At 60.2% G+C, this 13,124-nt stretch overlaps 1 protein-coding gene across 1 annotated transcript in view; it reads right to left on the bottom strand.

Annotated features, from left to right (window-relative positions):
• The window catches only part of RBFOX3 (RNA binding fox-1 homolog 3), a 409,370-nt gene that overhangs the window by 118,844 nt on the left and 277,402 nt on the right, over positions 1-13,124 (bottom strand). The window lies entirely within an intron of this gene.

Below are 13,124 nucleotides of genomic sequence, written 5' to 3' on the forward strand. Positions count from 1 at the left end.
GATATCCTGTGCTCCCCCTCTCTCCTCCCTTGGCCCCAGACTCTGAGTGGCCCCTCCCCGCTTCCTCCCCACCCCACCCCGCCCCACCGGGTTTGGAGGTTACCCACAAAGGCAGACTTTGCCACTGTGGACGGCGGGTGGTATCCAATCCCAAACTGGGCCCTGCCCTGTTCCGCTGTGTGGATTTGTTTCCCCGCCTCCCAGGTGTCCCTCCATGTGGGGTCATGGCATGTAGATCTAGCTTAATATGAGTCAAAGCTTAACACGAAGAAAAGCGGACGAGCTGCTGCTGCTTCAAGAGAAGTAAGAGAATTCTAAATCCCACAAACACATGATTTCAGAAGCAACTGGATGTCGCCTGGAGTTGTGTGCAGCTTCCAGGAGCTTCCGTCAGGAGGAGGGGCTCAGAGCCCCGGGGCAGCAGGGACCGGGCACTTGCTCATCGGACGGTCCAGGGACCTGGGGCCAGAGAGACCAAGGCACTTGCCTGAAGTCAGGAAGCCGAGCCAGGGCTTGGGGACGGCACATGCGTGTCTGGCCCCCTGATCCTGCCCTTTCCTCAGAGGGGCTTTCAGGGACTAGGAAAGAGAGGTGTAGTGCGTGTGGGCGTCATCCGCTTTTTCTGAACTTAAATTTTCCTTGCTTATGTTAATAACGTTTCAGAATTTTTCAAAGATTTTTATCTGTAAGTCATCTCTACACCCAACCCGGGGCTCGAACTCACAACCCCGAGATGAAGAGTCGCACCCTCCGCTGACTGCGCCCGCCAGGCCTCCCCTAAGGTTTCACAATTTTAAGTGCATATATTTGTGCACCACTTTTCAGACTGTGACAAAGTACTTCTACAATTTACTGTCTCAATCGTTGTCAAGTATACAATTTGGTGGCGTTAAGTCCATTCACACTGCTGTGCAACCACTATCTGGTTCTAGAACTTTCCATCACCCCCAAAGAAAACTGCACTCTTGTTAAGCAGCCCCTCCCCCTCTCCCCACTGCGTGTGTGCTTGCATGTGTGTGTGCGTGCGTGTGCGTGTGTGTGTTTCCAACGAAAAGCCTCTGGAATCCAAAGACAGACTGGGCCTCTCTCTTGAGATGGAGAAACACCACGGTCATCACTGTCATCCACGTCACGATAAAGAGCAGGTCGCCGCAGTCACGTGCTTGGCACATCTTATGCACCAGGCACTTCACAACTAACGGTTGCCTCATTCAGCCCTCGTAACCCTGAGGAGTACGCACTAACTGTTCTGTCCCCCATTTTCAGATGACAAAACGTGCCGATGGGCTAAGCAGTGATGCCCCCAGTGGCGGGGGCAGCTGGTTTCCCCCGGCAGGTCCCTGGGGGGCCCCCTTACTCGCTGTCACCCCCGGGTGGACGGCGCCCTTCTTGGTGGGAAAGGAGCATTTGACGGCACAGAGCTGGTGGAGTTTGTGCAAACCCCGGTGGCTGCATCTCCTGCACAACCTCCCCCTACCACCCACCCCGTGCACCCCTCCCTGCTCCCCTGCCCCCCATCCGGTCCCCAGGGCTGCTGCAGAGCCGCCGATCCGTCCACCACACGGTGGGGAGGCCTCATCCAGGCGGACCCGAGTGTCGATCGGCATCTCCCCTCTCCTGCAAGACGGCTCGTTTCCACGTGCGGCGCGCAGAGCCACTCGGCGGAGGGGTGGACGGGAGCGGAAGGCCCCGCCAGGTGAAGGCGGCGGAGTCACAAAATGAGATGGATTGAATCAATCAGCTTGCATCAATTGCCGCCTTCAGTTGATTTGGGGGTTTTCTTATTGTTGACTTTTTTCTTGGTTTCTTAAAGTGAGTTTTCCTCCCGATTCAATTCAATTTAGTTCCATTTAATTCAGTCCCTCCAGCCCCGGTGAGCAAGCCGCCCAGAGCGCAGGTCGGGGCCGAGCGCTGGGCTGGGGAGCTGGGTGAGAGGGGTCTGCTCCTCGGCCCGCGCGGCCCTGTCGGGGCTGGTCTGAGGGTTTGGGGTAGAGCACTGCTCCTTCCCGCCCCGCGGTCCTCCCACCTGACGGCTCCCACGTCCTCCCCACAGCATCCTCTACACCCCAGGCTCCACGCCCAACCTGCAGGCCTCCTCTGGGTGCCGGGGACGCCGGCTCTGGAACACCCCACCAGGCAACGTCAGCGCAGGTCGGGGGCTGGTGGGGCACCCCCCTCCCCACCCGCCTGCCTTGACCCCCAGGCACCCCTAACAGCCTCCGAGTTCTCTGAAATGTTTCTCATTGTCACGAGTGTCCTCGTTTGGTCAATGCAAAAATATCCAGTATGAACACGGGTGTTAACACCTGCTCGGTCCCTGGCTCAGAGGCTGGGAGCCACGTCCATCTCCAAAGAGCCTCTGGGTCTTGAAAAATCCAGAACTGGAGGGATGGTTGGAGGTTCCTGCTGAGCCGAACGCCTCCACCATCCGTGGCGCACGATGGTCCTCCCCCCGGCCCCCCCCTGTCCTCTGCAAGGGTACACGATCTCCAGTGTCACGAAAGGAAAGGGGCTCGTTGTGAGGAAAGGAAGCAGCTCCCACTGGCACCCACTCCAGCTGTGGCCCAGCGACCCTCCAGGTGTGAGCCAGACAAGGACGGGCCGACCTGGACCCGCCTGACTTGCCTTCTGGGATGAAGAGTGGCTTCCCCGCCCCCGTTCTGCTCCATCCTGTCGCCCACCCTACCCCACGGCCCACGCTGGGAGCGAGGGACCCAGAGGGGAGGAAGGCGCCTGGAGCCCTTGCTGATGACACCCGAGGGCAAGCTCCCGGGGTGGGAAACGTGGAGCTGATTCTCAGCCTCTCTGTTAGCAAACACGGCTCTCCGCCTCTCAGCAGGATAATCAATTATGGTGATTTTTGCCTGGATGATCAGGTTCCTAGAGGGACACAGCTCATTAGGCCAGGGGTGCTGACTGCCCCAAGTGCGCTTGCATCAAGACCCTTCGGAGACGGCCAAGCAGAGCAAGAGGCGTGACCCAGCTCAGGGGGCCTTCCCTCGGCCGCCCCCAGCACCGTGGCCCCGGACAACGTCTGTGGAGCCACGAGACAACCGAGACTCCTCCCCGGGGAGCCTTGGTGGGCTCAGACGTGTGCGGATTGGGGCTGCTCTCCGCCTGCGGGGGTGGGAACTCCTGCTGCCCAGCGCGGCCGCCTCCGCCCTCGACTGCGAGCCCCACAGGGGAGGGGGTGCACGTGTGCTGAACGAATGACTGAATAAACGGATGGATGGACGGAGGAGCGAGCCAGCCAGTCAGCATCTGCCTCCCGGGACCCGACCCCACGACTCTACTGAAGCGATGGGGTCCTCCTAGAGTGGTCTTTGCTCCCGGGAGGTCCCCACTGTGGATGAGACTCACCCATCCACGGAGACCCTTCCCCCGTCTCCCTGCCCACGTGGCTCTGCTTTACCTGCCCCCGCCCCCGCCTGTGCCCACACCGGCTCCCAGTGCGCTGGTCCCCCGCACGCTGACCCCTCCCCGGTGAAGCTCCTCCTCTGGAGCACTTGTTCCCTTGTTCCTCTCTCTAGTCAACCCCAGCCAGGTGACACCGGTGACCCCTGTGACCCCGCTTCCTTCCGTTCACAAAACGTTTTGCTCTTTCAGAAATGAACCCACTGCCGGCTTGTATCGTCCTTATGACAACAGCGACACGTGTCCTGCCCCCGAGCGAGGCCGGTTTTCAGTGTGGTTCACGCCAAACAATCTGCCGGAAAACCTCCCCGAGGGTTGCGGTGCAGACCCCTTGGCTCTTGTGCGGCTCCTTGTGGGCCGCTGCCGCCGCCGCATCTGCATCCTGGACACCCCACTTCCCGCCCCGGCAGGGATGGGGGACGCGGAGAGAGCAGAGCACGACCTCGCGGCGGGCTGGGACTCCCGCTGGCCCAAGCGCTTCTCTCCTCACCACCTTGGGTCTTATTCACTGAGCAGCTATGACGGGCCAGACGCTGAGGATGCGTCGCCAAGCCCGCACAGTCCCACGGGGTAGGCAGTATCGTCCCCAACGTCCCGGTGAGAGAAGGGGGGCCCTCACACGTCCAGCCTGGGCTCAGCCCCCCGCGGTCCCGGGGAGCGGTGTTTGGACACCCATCCTATGCGCCTTCTTAGCTCTGCCGGCAAGAAGAGGGCAAGAAGAGACGAGTCAGCACAGGTGCCGTCGCTCCTCGCAGACGCTCAAGGGGACCACACACCCATTTTTGCAGCAGGAGGCTTGGGAGAGGGAGTCTTCCTGCGAAGACACAGGGTCTTCATGTGCTTGGCCGTCGTAACGAGAGGCCCCAGCCTGGGAGGCCTGAACGGGTGCTGGGGGCAGGAGGTCCAACGTCAGGGTGCCAGCAGATCGGGGTCCTGGCGAGAGCCTGCTTCCTGCCTTCCCGCTGATCTCATGCGGCGGGCGCCGAGCAACAAGGACGGGTGTCTCCTCTGACAAGGACCCTATTCCATCATGAGGCCCCACCCTCACAACCTCAGCTCACCCTGGTCACCTGACAAAGGCCCCCAACTCCCTCACAGTGGAGAGGCAGGATGTCACCCTGCACGTTCGGGGCCCACACTCACTCAGTCCACAGTGCTTGGAGGGCCAGTGCCCACCCTTTGCTTTGCTCCTTCTGCGTCTCCCCACGCGAGCCGTGACGCACTGGCTCTCGGGGATAGTCGGAGCAGATTTTTTGGCGTTGAATGCATTGCTGCAGTGCGGCCTCCGGTGCCAGGAAGGGCCTTGGGGGCCCCCTGCCCACCCAGGTAGTGCCTCTGCCCTTCCGAGGAGCAGCAGGCCGGCACTGGGAGACTCAGGATGGCTCTACGAGGCCTGCCCGCCCGCGGGCACTCCTGTCACCTTACCTGGAATTTTATTAAATGGCCTGTTTTGTGCTCTCTCGCTCTCTCTCTCTCTCTCTCTCTAAGGGGAATTGGAGGTGAAGGGCGCAATTTTATAAATAAAAAATTAACTGTGGGTGGCTTAAACATGACTTTTGATGATGGAGATCATGATGGCAGAGCTACTTCAATTTAAAGGATTTTTTTTTTCCTTCTGAAAAGAAATTCACCTTTGGAGAGGAGAGAGGAGGGGAGGGGAGGGGAGGCCTGACGGGAGGGGAGGGTGCTGGCTCATGTCTCAGAGACCTCAAACCGTTGTGGGAGAGACTGGGAAGTTCTAGCAGGTTCTGGACATCCATCCGAGTGGCTGCAGGGGCGGCCTTGGGTTCTGAGCCCACCCAGGCCTGAGGGAAGCTCCCCCTCCCGAACCGGCCTCCATGGGGCGGCAAGGCAGGTGTGCGCTTGCTCTGTGCTCAGGGCAGCCCACATCCCTCTCCCGGGAAGCCTGGTGGGGCTCAGGGACCACCTGCTAGGTCCTCTCGGGCCCTTCCAGTGGGGGAGGACGCGCCCCAGGCTTTCCTTGACCCCTGCCCGCAGGGACGTGCCCCGGGCCCTGCCATAACAGCACTGCTGACGCCCACCCAGTGCCCGCGGGTGAGACAGGTAGAGGCCACCTGGCTGATTACTGAGTCTGCTGTCCCCCGGGACACCTGCGGCTCAGCATCCGTGCCAACCCTCCTATCTGCTTGCTCTCCCGGCCCTGCTGTTCTCTGACCTTCGGCGGCCTGCTGGCTCTCCCAGCTGTGCTGGGCTCTGTGACACCCTGATGAGTGCCAGGCCCAGGGAATCCGTCATCGCTCATGCTCTCTAAGAGGCTCTGTCTGGAGGGGGTGGTCTGTGGGCACCAAGCCCTCAGTGGGAGCAGCCATGGGGAAGACGCTTCTGTGCCCTAGCTGAGCCCAGCACAGCTCTGGGTCACAGGACAGGTGGTCGCCTGCAGCCGAGTGGCACTGAGGCACTGCTATGGGCCACCCTCCTGCCCCTGGCTCGGCCTGGTATGGAAACTGAGGCCTGGAGGTCCCCGAGGTCGGCCCTGCTGTGGACACGGAAATCCCCAGGGTCCCCCTGGCACGGAGGGGAGGCAGGCGGGCCGGCCTTCGGGCCCTCCCTGAGGAGTATCAGTAGGCTCCCACGCTGACCACGTGTTTCAACATGTCTGCAGAGCCCCAGGGGCCAACAGCACGTGGATGAGACGAGATGCCAGCTGTACTGGGGAGCAGAGCGCCCCCGGAGTGCATGTCCACCGGGAACCCCAGAATGTGACCTCGTCTGGAAATAGGGCCTTTGCAGATGTAGCTGTGTAAAGGTCAAGACGAGCGGGCCCTGGACTAAGGGGGGACCCTAAGAACCAGCCAGCAGACACAAGGCAGAGGACGGGCCACACGCCGAGCAACGCCTGCAGCACCAGAAGCGAGAAGAGGCCGGGAAGATTCCGCCCTGGGCCTCCGGAGGGAGGCTGCTGGCCCCTAGGCCTGTGAGGCCACCAGCTTCTGGGGTCTCAAGCCCCCAGCGGGTGGTGATGTGTTGCGGCCACCCGGGGACGCTCCTCTTGGGCCTTCGAGCAGCCTCGGCACTTGTCCAGCTGCCTGGAGGCGCTCCCTCCCCCTGGGCGACCCTCCGTGACATCATTCCCGAGGCATCAACCCTTGGGATGCTCACCTCCCCTGGGAGGCGTCTTCCCAGTGCTCTTCTTCATCAAGCTGGGCGCCCACGCTGCTGTCCCACGACTGGACCCTGAGAAACAGCTTTCAGGGCGAAGGACCTCAGGAGAACCAATAATCTCCTGGGGGGGGGTATTTCGAATCTACTTTTTATTTATTTATTTTATTATTATTATTTTTTAAAGATTTTATATTCACGAGAGACACAGAGAGAGAGAGAGAGGGAGGCAGAGACACAGGCAGAGGGAGAAGCAGGCTCCATGCAGGGAGCCCGAGCGGGGACTCGATCCCGGGTCTCCAGGGTCAGGCCCTGGGCTGAAGGCGGCGCTAAACTGCTGAGCCACCCGGGCTGCCCTCAATCTACTTTTTAAATTTGTTTTGGGTTTTTTGGTTTTTGCTTATTTGGCTTTTTATTTTCTACTGTGGTTAAAATATAGATGATATAAAATTTATGATTTTAACCATTTTTAAGTGCACAGTTCAATGGCATTAAGTACGTTCTCATTTGTTGCACATCCGACAGTCCATCCATCCGCCTCCAGCATGTTGTCATCGTCCCAAACTGAAACTCTGTCCCCATTAAACACGGATCCCCGCCCCGCCCCCGGGCTCCTGGAAACCGTTCTTCCATTGTCTATCTGTGAATCTGACAACCCCAGGGGCCCCTGTGAGCCGAGTCACGTGGCATTTGTCATTTTGTGACCAGCAAATTCCATGTAACGTGAGGTTTTCCAGGCCCGCCTGTGTGTGGCAGGTGTCAGAACATCCTTCCTTCTCATGGCCGAGTAATATTCCGCTGCATGGACGGTCGGTCCACATTTCGTTCATCCGTCCATCTGTCGATAAGCATTTGGCTTTCCAGCCACGCTTAAAGATGAGAATCGTACTGGCCGTGTTGCCTGCTTGGTCGCCTGCAGGTTCAGAAAACCTCGGCGAAAACCGTGGCCCCGTGTCACTAAGTAGAATTTCAAAGCCCCACAGCTCTATTTTTCTGTCCTTCCTGTTCTCTGATCTTGATGTCAACCTATTGACTCGTTTCCATTTTATTTCGCGTCCTTATGAAAACAGACACAAAGCCGTCTGTGGCACCCAACGAGGAGAAAAGCCGCAGGCACTCGCGGTGCTGATGTCACACCGGGCCCTGCACGTCCCGGAGGGCGCACCTGACTTCACAGCTGCCCGGTCTCTGCGTCCGCTTATCCAGGCAACAGTATTTACGGGGTCCAGGCGGGGTGGGGGGAGAAATGATACGGGAGGTGGATGCCGGGCCCGCCCCGGAGGGCGCTCGGACCGTGGGCCCTGCACGCCTCTGCCTGGCTCCCCGGCCACGGCCACACGGGCACGCTGGTGTCTCATTACGCTGAGGAGGCTCTTCGTCTTTCTAATGCAAACCGCAGGGGCAGCAGAGGGCCCGTCCGCGCTGCTCCCCACGGAGCCGGGCGCTGCACACCGTGTTCTCTTGAACACTCGCCGAAGTGGAGTTCAGGGATGGCCGTGTCTGGGCGGCCGTCCAGTCTCCACTTGGCTGCTCCGTCTTGGCTCCCGTCCCTCCTGTTTCTTTAAAAGCTGGCTCTTGAGTACAGAGAGAGCCGGCCGGGAGCTTCAAAGCCAGAGCTGGGATGGGTCTCCTGCGCCAGTGAGGTGTCAAGTCCCATCCAGCATCCCCTGCAGGTGACCTTTAGAAACCTGAAGATGCAGGGCAGGTCCGCACTGGGAATGCAGCCCCCGCGGCAGAAGCGCTGGGTGGGATGGGAGGGGTGGGGGCTGGCGCTGCCCCGTTTGTGGGACTCGGGGTCTGGCGCCAGCGGGCGGCGGGGAGGGCGGCGGAGGCAGGCCCGGGAGCGGAGTCGGTGCGCGGGGCAGACAGCGCCATTCAGCGCGCCGACGGCCCAAAGCCGGCTTCTCAGAGGAGGCATGGTTTCCATCAATAATTTAGACGTGGCCTTTCTCCTTTGGGAGACGGGCAAAATCTCATTTCCTGAGCAAATCCCCTAAGAAACCAACCTGTTCGCTCCTCTAAGATTTTCAGAAATCTGTCTGCATCAACCTACTTACAAAACAAAAGTAGATAATGGGCTGAGAGCGCTGGGAGCGGGGTGTTAGGACAGCTCGCGGGCCCGGGACCGTGCGGGGCCACGTCGGAGGCTCTGCGGGGCCACGTCGGAGGCTCGGTCTGCCGCCTGCGCCTCTCCCACCGGCGTCGGGAAGGCGGGGAGACACCGAGAGCAGAGCTGCCCTGTTCTGGTTTAATGCATCAGCTAGAAAATCATGTGTAGAAACAGAAGAACGATGCAGAGATCTTCCATTTGGGGGAGAGCCGTGGGACTTGGGGGGGGTGTAGCTTTTCCCAGCAGCCCGCAGGGAAGGGAAGGCCCTGGCTGTGCTGGGTGCTCACAGCAAAGGGCTGCCTCAGTTTACTCTCCTGTAAAGTGGGGGTGAAGATGCTCCTGACCCCTTGGTGCCCTCGTGAGGATTAAGGGAGACCAGGTGCCTGGGCTGCTGCTGTGGAGGGGGCGGCGGATGGCCATGCTCGGATGATAATGGCAGGACCTGCTCCCTGTCTGGGCTGAGTTGCCCCCAAACAGGAAGGAAAGGGTGGGGCTGTCCCATGTCCCCAGCCCCCCGGGGGCACGGCGGGGAAGGGAAGTTTGCGACAGACTCCCAGGAGGCTCTGCGCTTGCGGGCCCCAGAGGGACGAAGAGGCCGGCAGCTCCTTACAGCCCAGGAGGGCAGGTGTGGAGATCTGGGTGGGCTTCACCTGCACCAAGGTGCCCTGGGTCGGGAAGGAGACTCAAACCCCAACGAGCGCGGCGTGAGATAAACCACACTCCCCATACTAGCGGGTTTACCTGGGAGGGAGCAAGTGTGAAGCCAAGACGAGTGGTTTTCGTGTATCGGGTCTGTGCTGTGTTCCTGTGTTTTAGGGAGCACTTGGCACAAATCATCACAAATCGCCCCCAAGGCTGCCAGTTGGATGTGTCCGTCCCTGGGCGCATGTGGGGAAGCCGAGGCTTCTTCAGGTGGCCACCCGGGCAGTGGCTGGTGGCCCCGGTGGTAGAGGACGTGTCAGTGTCACTCTCGGGGGGGTGAGGCTGGAAAGGGCTGGTGGGTGTTGACATGCAGAGCGATCCAGCGTCCGGCCTTATTAATCAGCAGGACCCAGCTCTGCAGAGCTTCTGCTCCGGGCTCAGAGCTCTGCAGGCTTGGCAGGCCACCCGGGGGACTGTGGCCACAGCCTTGTCACCTGGAGAGGTGGACCCCTGCCCGCCGGGTCCTTCCTGTGAGCTGGGACTGGCCACTGAAGGTTGGGGAGGGGGCCTCATCCTAGGCGCACCAGGTAGGAAGATGAGGAAGCCTGCCCGGCGTGCCCAGGACGATGCCCCCTTCCCCCAGATTAGCAACGTCGCCTGCCTCCTTCCTCTTCTGCAGCTGACCAAGGACTCCTGACACCCCTGAGCCCCGCAGACCCGCTTCTGGGACCACACGGAACCTGGACACCCAGCACCGTTACAGCCACCTGCTAGAGCGCCGACAGCCAAGGTGCGCTTGGGTGTCCAAGCCCCCGTCTGTGCTGGGGCTGCGGGGCCAGCCCAGGAGCGCGCCTTCCATATATAAACCCACCAACCCAGAGCCCCTAGACAATCGGGGCCACTTCCCCCCTGCTGTCATCTCCCCAGGGCCGGGGACCAGACAAGACAGACCTCGTGGTGCAGAGCCCACTGCAATTGTTCCACTAGCCGGTCCTGTGCCTGCCTAGCTGCCCCTCGGGGTCCTTCCCATGGAAACCACAGTAAAGGCTCTTGCCCACATGTTCCCGCTCCCTCTGCCTCCTGACCCACCCTGGTGCTTCCCCATGAGGGACACCTCCCGTTTCTAGGGACTACTGAGCATATAAAAATTCTGTCCTGACCATCATTCCTGCGTCTGTGCGTTACTGTACCGATTAAACAAATCCTGGGTCCCCGGGAGAGCACCTGCTGGTCTCCCCCTCGGGGTCTTGGCTCTTGTAGGTGGGAGCCAGGTCTCCCGGGTGAAGCCGAGTGCTTCCCCAGGGGGCCGGGGAGTGGGTGAGTGAGTGAGTGCAGCTTGGACATCGCGCTCTCCCTGACGGTCATAGCCACAGAGTCACCTCACCTCGAAAAGGTGATTACAGCTCAGTGACTCCCTTTTGGGATTAACACATCTCTGCTCGCTTTACCGGTTCTGGAGTCTTCTGCTGGAAGCCGTCGCAGAAGTGAAGAGTGAACGTGGCCCCCCTACCAGACCCACGTCCTGGAGAGCATCTGCCTGGGACTAACCCACACTGACAAGCGGCTAATTTGCAGATTGTGCCTCTATCGACAGTTCTGGTTTATTTAATAATAGATAGTGGCTGTCCTCCGCTCACGCCCAAAGTCTTTGCTGAGACGGGAAACATGATGAATTGCGAACGTGTTTATGCTGACATTCCCGAGGCCCTGAGGCTCACGGTCAGGACTTTTCGATAATAATTACAAAAATGACTTTTGTTAGGGGAGGGGCCCCTAATGAGGACAAGGTGTGGGCAGACTGCTGCCCACCGCTGGTCGACGCCGGGCGAGTATTCGCTTCGACAGATGTGCTGGCCACGGCCCTGCCTGACCTGGGCGACATCTGATTTACGAAAACATCAGAGCAGGGCTGCGGTTCACGGGAAGGACCCCTGGCACCCTTCCCTGGCTCCTCGTGCCCCCTCCCCTTGGCTGCTTCAGCCTCTGAGCGAGCCAGCGGAGCCTCTGGGCCGCCCTCCCTCAGCCCCTTCCTCTTGGAGCGGCACAGGCCCCACTGCGCCTTGGCTCCCCCTGCACGGACTCCTACATGGAGGTTTCCAGCCCAGTCAACCTGGGTCCCTCTGGACACGGCCACCACCCGGCCTCTGGGGCCAGGGTCACTGCCAACTGTGAGCAGGACAGTGGACTGGCGGTTACTCCCCACCCCCCACGGCCCTCCTGAGAAACTCCGAAGCCCAGGCATTTCCTGACGGTGTTGATGGGGACTCAGGAGTCCAGGCTCAAACACTTGGCAAATTCGCTCTTGCTGCTCCTCCCTGGTGTCCTCTCGCTGCTCCTCCCTGGTGTCCTCTCTGGCCTATCTCCTGTGCAGCTCTGGCCCCTCCAGTGGGTGATGGAATACCCAGGCTCCCCGGGTTCAATCCTGGCCTTTCCCTTCTTACCCCAGGCGGTGCCCCGGGCCACTCCGTGCATGCTCTGGGTGTGCCACCCCCTGCTAGATGCCTGATGGGGCACCTCCAGTCAACATCCCCAATGGTCAGGCCAGCCCAAAGTACATATATTTTTTTATTTTTTTGAAGATTGTATTTATTTATTCATGAGAGACACACAGAGAGAGACAGAGACACAGGCAGAGGGAGAAGCAGGCTCCATGCAGGGAGCCCGATGTGGGACTCGATCCCTGGACCCCAGGATCATGCCCTGAGCTGAAGGCAGATGCCCAACTGCTGAGCCACCCAGGTGCCCCCAAAGTGCATCTTCCCTGGAGTGTCTCCTGACTCCTCCAGCACGACATGCCCAGGGCTCAGGGTCCCCCTGCTGTCAGGCTGACCTCTGGAGTGTCTGTGGTTCACCTGCTTTTCCTTACCGTGTGCCACCTCCCACCTCTTCAGCTCAGGCATGCACTTCCCACCTGGACCGAGTTCCAAGTGGTTCTCAGGTTAACCCCCCTGGGACCATGCACAATTGCTTCTACTGTCAAAGCATCATGGGCCCCAGGGCTTTGGCCCTTTGTGCTTCTTGCCTCTCCTTCTCCCTAGCTGGGGCATCATCCCCCACCCCTCCTTAATCCCAGGGACTGAAGATATGCCCCGGGTTCACATGCATTTTGGGGGAACTGTGTTTTCAAGAGCAGTAGGGAGAGCCCCTGTGGTCAGAGACCAACGTTTTCCCCTGCCCCCAGATGTCCAGGGCCTAGCCCCTGGGACCTAGGACTGTGTCAGGTTACACAGTGAAGGAGGATTATGGTAGCAGATGGAGTTAAGTTGGCTAACTAGCCGACCTTAGAATAGGAGGGTGAGCTTGGATTACTGGGGGGGGGGGGGTGCAGTGTAATCACAGGGTCCTTCAACATGGAAGGAGGAGGCAGGTTCATAGTGAGGAGGCTCGATGGCATGAGAAAGACCCGGCCCCTGCCAGCTTTGCAGGACGAGAAGGGGCCCCAAGCCCAGGGACGTGGCGCCTGCGGAGGCTGGAGATGCCGGGAAGCAGGCTCTCCCCAGGGCCTCCAGAAGGAGCCCCCTTTGCCCCCGACACCTTGACTCGAGCCCAGTGGGACCCGCTCAGACTTCTGACCTCCCGAACCATGAGGAGGCACGTCCGTGTTGCTTTAAGTCACCATGTGTGTGCGTCGCAGCAGCAACCGGACACGGATACCCTCTTCTCAGGGGAAGGGCCCCAGAAGCACGTAATCCCGGCCGTGTCTGCCGCTTCCAGCCAATCTCTCTGTCTGTCCATCTGTCCGCCCTCTCCCGTCTGGCCTTTACAAGCTTTAACGTTCACAGAGACATGCACCCAACCTCCCCAGCTGACCAACCTGGTGGGACACAAGAGGAAGAGA

This window comes from Vulpes lagopus, chromosome 12 (assembly GCF_018345385.1).
Source record: "Vulpes lagopus strain Blue_001 chromosome 12, ASM1834538v1, whole genome shotgun sequence".
In the NCBI taxonomy this organism is placed as follows: Eukaryota; Metazoa; Chordata; class Mammalia; order Carnivora; family Canidae; genus Vulpes; species Vulpes lagopus.